We start from the raw sequence: 5,781 nt of genomic DNA on the forward strand, positions 1-5,781 counted from the left end.
AATGTAGATGCCATCTAGATTAGAGGTATGGACAATAAGCAATGTGATCATGCACACATGCCTGCATTACACTGGAGGTATACATGGGCATTTAGGAGGCACGGAGGGTCTCATGAAAGATGAATTGCATCATGGGGAATGTAGGATCCAGCGCTTTTGGAGCTCGACTGAAGCGTGACACTCAAAGGCTTATCGTGGCTTCTGCTGATTCAATTCTGACCATTGTCGTGTTACTCTGCCTCTGGCTAGTCCCACAACTTAATGGATGTTTTATACTATATTGCTCGAGAGGCTCTTTAACCCTAAAACAATAAATGCATATTTTCTGTTGATGCCTGTACAGATGCAAAAAAAATAATAGTACATGAGTTGGCATTTTCTAGATAAGAGGATTCAAACTTTAATTTTTTTTTTGATATTTGTAGGGCTACAATCATCTCATTTCCTGCCTCAGACTCTGTGTTAAAGTGACTTTAAAGCAACTCCAGCCAAGATGATTATGAATCCAAGCCATCAGATCTGGTGATAGTCTCCTATTGTTTTCATTCACCTCTCATCTGTAATCTAATTACTGTATTTTTTTCTCCCCAGTAGCTGTAACATAGAGTATTATCTTTTGTAGATTAAACATTAGATGGTACCTGTTATTCATAATATATTCGGGTAAGCAAGTGGGGGTGAAGAGTCTAAAAGAGGAGGCGTGAATATGTGGATCCCACTCTGTTTCACTTTGCATAACGGTAGATAACAGAATCATTTATTGTGTGTGGATGGAAACGTTTGCATGATTGCATGAGTGTGTGTGTGTGTGTGTGTGTGTGCGTCTGTGTATTGCTGCGCTGTGTGTTGTGCGGTGTTCACACGCACCCATTTGTCCCTGCTGTAAGTCCTCTGTGATGACTGAAATCAGCTCCTCTGTTCCAGCCGGCGGCCTTCAGGCTTCACTTCAAACAGGTCTGTGTGAATTACAAGATGTAAAGATTGCCGTTTATCTCGGCGGCCGTCTGTCTTCAGCGCATGTTTGATTAGCGGAGCCCTCTCCGTGGCTTAAATTACTGCTTTTAACTCACTGATGAATGTCTTTGGATTAAGCTCTGAATGTTAAATATTGGCCGTTGGGCTCGGCACATTTCTCTTGAGTATATGAAAGAAAAAAAAGATTGGGAGAGGTGTGTGTATTGATATCGGAGGGGGTTAAATGATGTATATCTGCACGCTTCACACATCACACACACACACACACACACACACTTTGATCCCTGGGGACACCCCTCCCTGCCTTTTCTCCCGAGTCAGGGCCCTCCTCCCTGCTTACTGAGCGCATTACAACTGCAGTCGAGGGTCATCCGGGGTGGTGAAGGACTGGGAGAGAGGGAGAGGGAGGGGGAAAGAGAGAGACAGAGAGAGGGAGGGGGAAAGAGAGAGGGAGAGGGAAAGAGAGAGAGAGAAGCATGTGTCACATATTGTAGTGTAGCTAACTCGTGCCCTCACCGCTTCCTTTTGAAGTTACACTTCCTCTCCCTGATCCCTTTTTCAAACACAACTTCCCTTTAACCTGGAGGCAGTGTGTGTGTGTGTGTGTGTGTGTGTGTGTGTTGGTGTATATACAGTATACGTGTGTGTTCTAGACTCACTCATCAGCTTTGGTCTTTGTGTGTAATCGTTTTGTAACTGTGATTGAATATCTCTGTATGTCCAATATGTGTGAGGGAATAAATTATCGGCAAAGAGAAAGGGAGGATAAATCTGAAGCCGAATCGATAAGTACGAGTCCTTGGGCAGAAAGCAATAAACTCCATTAACAAGGTGCAGCCACATTATCTTGGAGGGTGTGAAAAAAAAGGATTAATATTGATATACAAACCAACCATGTTTTATTAGAGCTTTTATTTTTCTTACACTTTTCCCTTTTTTGTGAGTTGGGTTGCTGTTAAAGTGTGTGTGTGTTTGAGTGTGTGTGCGTGCGTGCGTTACTTTGAGGTGGAGTCCCTTCACCATATCTGCAATGCAGCAGAAAACACAAAAAAGAGAGGGAGGAAGAGAGAGGCTCACGTGACAAAAGAGTGACGCCGTCCTCGGTCAGATTTTCTCTCTCTCTCTTTTTTTTTTTTTTTTTGTAGCTGCTTCATAAAATGTGCTTTTATACTGGAATCCAGAGCACCTAAGGTCACATCCTGTTTAGTGTTAATAACAAAACACTAACCTCATATGTAACAATCTGTCTGTGTTTCATGGAAGCACACCCACAAGGACACATCTGCATTGCACACACACACACACACACACACACACACACAGCACCCTGCACCAAGTCAGCGCAGATGTGTTTAAATGGGGTGACCTTTCCAGACAGATCATGGAGGGACTTCCCCTCTCACAAGCTAATGCACCAATAACGTTTTTGTGGTGACTTTGCAGTGTACACGATGCTAAAAGGTTTTTGTTTATCCCTTTTTTCAAGTGTTTTTTGTTTAAAAAGAAAAAAAGAAAAGTATGGATTGTGTTTCTCAGTGGAAGTACTGTGACTTTTGATGAAATGATACAAGGAATTGTGAATATTGGTATGGATCATTGTAGGTCTGTCCATGTGTGTTTGTTCATCTCGCTGTTTCAGTGCTGTGTCTGTTCTCCCGTCACATGATGTGGGATGTTGAACTCAATCTACGAAGACAGGAAAACTTCAGTAATGACAAGACTGTTAGGTCTCTAACCTCCTGATCCCCCCACGATCCCACAGCACTCGCCTGTCAATCAAAGGCCCACTGACCTTTGACCTCTAAACTCGATTTGAATTGGCCCACCGGCAGCATGTGGACTGCTCACTAACCGTCTGTCTCTCCCTCAAACACACAAACGCATCGTCTACCTGTGTGTGTGTGTCATTCTGTGACCGACCCTTGAGGGATTTTCAACTTTTTTCATGTTTATTTATTTTATTTTTTTGCTCTTCTTCGTACTGCATGGACGATCCAAGTTATTGTGACTTAAGTCTTCCAGAAAAGAAGCTACGGAAATCAGCATAATCTTACTTTCCTTCTTGTCTTCCAAATGCAAAAAGAGTGCTTCAGTCTTCCAGCTAATAAAGCCACAATGACACTATTTTTGTATTCAAACGGGGCAAAAAATATATCTATATATAAGTATATATAAATATATCCATGCAAATGTGGTTGGGGCGCAGTGACTCCCCCTGTTGCAGGCAAAGGTGGAATAACGACTACCGTACGCCATCCGAACCCACGGATCACTTGGAGAAAAGAGCTGAAAAGGACCACGGAGAGCCGGGGACTTGCAGTTTGAAACTCCTGGGTTGAGGTGGAGGATCACAGACGGGCGGGACTACAAGCATGCATGCGCCAATCATTTACTGGACACCTTTAAAGAAACAGTCTTTACCCAATATTTACTCTTTAACCCCTTAAGCCCCCATCCTCAACACTATTATCCCAAACTCTTGTCTCTGCATTTGCAATATGATCTATATTTATTTCTATAATAACTTACACAAAGTCAAGGGAGACGTATTATTGGATAAAATTCAATAAAACAAACTAATATATTTGTATGATTGTAACGCTTGTCTGCTGAGAGTTTTTTTTGGGGGGCTGGATTGTTTTGATGTAATTCCTCCAACAGAAGGCGTCGTACTGAACCAAGTTAACCCAATCTGACTCATCATGATCACATGATCTGTCATGGTTTGTGCTCCGCCCCTTTGGTTGCTGCCACACCTGTAGTTCAGTTGCTATTATTCAAGGGTGGACTCTGTCGGCCCCCCTCGGACAAAATCAACACCAACTGCGGCGTGAGAAGAGTCCTGAGAGGCGCATATATATCTATGATTTCTAGGCAGTTTTAAGAGCGTTTATTTGCGCTATATTTATTCTGATACCCCAGAAATGCGACTCGGAGAAGAAGAAGTGTGGTTTTAAAGTACCTTGAATGCCTTTTTGACAATATAATGCTTCAGACTTAATGGCAACAGTTAAGAAATGGTTTCCCCAGTTCGGTGTGGAATGAGTTGACTGGCCTCCACACACTGAGTCCCAAACCCCATCATCAGGCTTTGACATTAATTGGATTAGCTTGTCTTCCAACATCTGCGGCCTTACAAATGCTCTTGTGGCTGAATGAGAGCAAATCCCTGCAGCCGGGTTCCTAATGAACAAACCTCCCCTGGAGAGCGGATGCATTAAGATTTCCCGTGGTTTGGAACAGGACGTCCGACAGTGTAACATTAGGTTGTTAACATGCTTTGTTACAAACCTTTTGCCCACATCGTTTACTTTGATAACCTCCAATTGACGTCTCAACACTAAATTCAATTGGCAGACTTTTTAATTTGAAATCTCAGATTAGAAGAGGTTTATCTCCGTGGGGTAATTAGGTAGATAAACACTGATTACACTGATTGATTTTCAATACAATTAGTGGAATGACATATAATGAGCACCTCCAACATCGAGGTATGTTACCGCTCTAAACTTGTTTTCCAAATGACATCCACATTTTAGGTAATCTGATTACTACAATACTGTTACATGCTTGTTAACATGTAAATAACAAGTGTGGCTAAGCGATCAATCTAATTTAACTTAATTACCTCTGAATTGCGCAGCAATCTATTAGGGTTGCCCTCGGAGAGATCCCTGAATTTGAGTCGCGGCCAACAAGCTTTATATACACTCCCTCCTGACCACGGATTTGAGGTGCGACTTGACACTTGCGGCTAGCTGTTAATAGTTAGCTTCTATGGTAATTCAATTGGCGGCAGGCCAAATGGCAGTGACAGTGGATCATAAAATAGGGTGGCGCGGACGGCCGATGATTGTGAGCGAGAGCAGAGTGGCATGAAGAAAGGAGGTAATGGGATATACGGAGGATGTGCTTTTACTGCAAGGGGCCTTCGAGAAATAGTGTGGCAGTTAAACCGTTTGATCAACTTAGCGTTACTTAGCGTTTTCATTTTATCTCGTGTTTATTTTGGTAGGGACAAATACATATACATAGAGATTATCCAATGCAGTATTGTTAGCTACTGCTATTTTCTAATGCTTGTCCCCAAGGGCCTTTAAAAGAGAGAGTAATGGCTGCTGTGTCACCTATACGTCCACTCATTACAGTGGGTGACTGTACAAGAAAGCTACATTTTACACAACATTTGACAAACATTATTTCTTTCTCTATTGACGTGTATATATGGCATCACGGTCCGTTTCTTGGCTATAGGCTTTTCATATGGCTTTGCAAGAAAGCTCCATGCAGGCAGTTTATCACTCAAAGGGGGGGAGGGGGTCAGTTCAATGTGGACGTGATTCCTATTGATACTGGGCTGATGAATTGAGCATCTAGCTCAGGGGAATGAACTAAGGTGCCGGAAGGTGTCATGGTCTGGGAGCCATGGTGAGAGAGACTCTATTGTTTCCCTCGTGGTACCTGTGTTGAGAGAGAAGGAGACTGAATGAGGAAAAGGGGCGTGGTCTTTGTGTTGGACCAGTAGCGATGTAACTCCATCTGAAGCTTCACCCCGCGAGAGGGTGAACAGTGACACACACCCTCCTCCCCCCTCCTCAAGGTTGTAATTGGAGCAGACAGCAGTTGGCCAGGCCGGCCTGACTGACAGACAACAACAGTCCACACACCGACCAAACCACAACGTACACTGAGGAGTTCAAGTGAGCTGGAATTGAAAAAGAAGAAGAACCAAAAAAAAAAAGTTTGGAGTTATCGACTAAGTTTCTGCTTTGTGGAGGAGAAACCTGTTTGGTTCGGGAGGGCGCC

The sequence above is a fragment of the Anarhichas minor genome, unplaced genomic scaffold (assembly GCF_050575085.1).
Source record: "Anarhichas minor isolate MPS153535 unplaced genomic scaffold, ASM5057508v1 ptg000009l, whole genome shotgun sequence".
Taxonomy (NCBI): domain Eukaryota; kingdom Metazoa; phylum Chordata; class Actinopteri; order Perciformes; family Anarhichadidae; genus Anarhichas; species Anarhichas minor.